This window comes from Hipposideros armiger, unplaced genomic scaffold (assembly GCF_001890085.2).
Source record: "Hipposideros armiger isolate ML-2016 unplaced genomic scaffold, ASM189008v1 scaffold_716, whole genome shotgun sequence".
In the NCBI taxonomy this organism is placed as follows: Eukaryota; Metazoa; Chordata; class Mammalia; order Chiroptera; family Hipposideridae; genus Hipposideros; species Hipposideros armiger.
Genome location: NW_017732066.1, coordinates 134,671 through 137,670, shown reverse-complemented (window position 1 = coordinate 137,670; position 3,000 = coordinate 134,671).

Sequence of the window (3,000 nt, the reverse complement as noted above, 5' to 3'; positions counted from 1 at the left end):
TTATATCAAGATCTATTCTCTGTTCATTCCCAAGTGAATAATAAATCAAATTGGATATCTCAAAGATCTTCTCTAATCGACTTGTTTGAGAAACTGGCTAAACTAGCCATCACGTTATTCCGAATAATGGATGTTAAGAAGCATTTCTCTCTCTTTTAAAATTTTTACAAGGATTTATTAGCATATTGCCCATGATAGTAAAGAAAAAAGTGGATATTTTATATATTCCATAAGTCATTAGGGTCCATGCAATTATGTTTACTAGAAAACGTTTTTTTTTAAATATATATATTTGTATTATTTCTCTTTGAATCCCAGTGCTGGTAAGGGGCCCAGAATATAAGGGGCTGCATATAAAATGCTTTTTGAATAAGCAAATATACATTGGTCGGGCTTTATCTTTCTCCATCACTGCTCATTTTCTCTTTTTTTTCCTTGCCATCTAACATCCTTTATGTTAATTACACTGTGGATTTTCAAATGTTAGCAAGCTATATATATTTTTGGAGAAAAATTGAAGATGCTTTTTAAGCAGAAGGCTTTTGTGATCTTAGAATGACACCACAAATGAGGCTTCTGTAAGAGGCCTTATTGTCATGTCAGGTATCTTTGAAAGTGGCAAGAATGCTCCGTCTCACACAGGGATTGCTGATTAAATCTTACCAACACAAACAGACCTTTCATATACATACATCTCTTTGAAAATAAATAAATAAATAAATAAATAAATAAATAAATAAATAAATAAATAATTTTAGAGCTCTACATCATAGTTTACATCTTGATTCAATATTCACTATAATAAAATTCCAGGAAAATAGGCATTTTCCCCCTTTTTTTAGAAACAAATCTTTGTACTATGTTTGGTTGCTTTTTAGAAAGTATTTGGCCTAATTCAAAGAATAAAATAACTTCCTAAGTGTTTTAGGCAGCAAAAAATGTTATTGAAAGTGGTCACCAGGTACCTATCAGCTCATGGCTCAGAGCTGGGGGCTAAATCTGGTAAAGCAGCCAGAGCTGCATCTGGTGGGGATTAGGGTTTTCAATAATCTGGTCTTTAAATAAAACCTAAACTATCAATCCTATTTGAAACAAAAGATGTTCAAGAAAACTTGTTTCAATAAGTTTTGACTTGCTATTTTAATTCTTAGGAGAGAAAACATGGAGCCTGTGTGGGTCTGGTTAGCCAATTCACAGGGCTCTGTGCAAAGTGAAATGTAGGTCCTTCTGTACAAAAACTAAGAATTTAACAAAGGCAACAGCTGGTCTTAGCGTGGGACCCTGTGAGACGGCACGGGTGGCACTCCCCACAGTCTGGCTCTGGGCTGGACACGGCTCCCCCATTTACTGATTGTGTCCTTGTGTATGCTGTTTAGCTTCAGTTTTCTGGTCTTTCCAATGTGGTCTTTAAACATGTCTTCCCTCACACTAGTATGCTTGTTGCAAACATGGAATGTGAAAGTGCTTTGTAAATATTAAAGAATGATATAAAACTATGTCATATAATGTCGTTATTTAAAAAAACAGTAATTTTCAATTACACTTGATAGGCAACATTGTATTAGTTTCAGGTGTACACCAGTGATTAGACATTTATATACCTTACGAAGTGGTCACCCTGATAAGTCTAATACCCATCTAGCACCATGCATAGTTATTACAATGTAATCATTATTTTTTAACTGTGGGGTTGTGATAGGGATGGGAATCAACACGATTATGACGTTATCAAGTGCCATCTTCACTTTTCCTTCTTTGACCTTAGAGTGAAATGGCTTGATATTACTCTCAGTCTCCTTGGGCTTGAGAGCACATGAATACACCATCTTGTTTTCCCCAGAAACAAAAAAACAGCCACCTTCTGTCCATTGTCTTAGGTTCCTACTTCCACAAAAATTTATCACACTGAATTGATTGTGTATTCAGGCATATAACATAATGAAGTCCCCGTGAACCACCTTTCTGAACTCTAATATTATAAACATGATGTTCTCCTGTTGAGCCCTCATTAAGTTTGTAAAACATGGTTGTCACCTCAGACACAGGTAGGAAAAATGCCTGGTGACATGAATATGCTATTTCTTTTTGTGGGTACCACAGCCTTACTCCCATTTGATATGAGTAGCTCTCGGCAGGAGTGGAGGCACCTCAGTGGGCCTGAGTCAGAAGGTCTCTGAAGCAGCCTCCTGGCCAGAGGGCTCTCTCAGGATGGATGTTTCCATTGCATTGAAGGCAAAGGGACCAGGCCAAGCCCTCCTTCTGCCAAGGCACTTCTGACTGGATTGGCTTATGAAGTGGGGGCCCAGGTGTCTCAGGGCTGAGTCTGGTGATCAGTTAAAGTGGCTTGACTGAGTCTAAGTAGCAGCTTCTAAGACTTTTCCAGGGAACCTTGTTGGTGTGCAGGCTTGGCCTGATGAGGCCCGGTAACCATGGCTTGTCTTCAGAGTGTCAGGTGCCATCTCCAAAACCCACCATACACAAATTCAAGACAAACATTGGCAATCTTGTGTCATAAACAATGAATACTGTTTATGATAAAGAGCTCCTAAAATATGAGATGAAAAAGATGAACAATCTGATGGCAACATGGCAAATGATAGCAGGCAAAAAAAAAAAAAAGAAAAAAAAGAAAAAGAAATGGTCCTTAAACACATGAAAAGATGATCAACTTCCTTCTTGGTGAAAGAAGTACAAATTAAGAGTACACTTAGCCACAATGGGCAAAAAACTCATATTTGTTAGCAATGTTGTGGGGGAGACTGTGAGGAAACAGTCCCTGTCATATATTGATGGTGAAAATGTAAAATAGTACAACCTCTAGAGAGAAAAATTAGGTGATATCTAGAAAAATTATATATGATTTTACCCTTTGATCCAGCAATCTCACTTCTAAGAATCTATCCCATAGGTACACTGCAAAAATACAATAAGACTCTGTACAAAATTATTCATTGCGACATACTAGTATTAAAAAAAGATTGGAAACACCCCAGGTGTCTC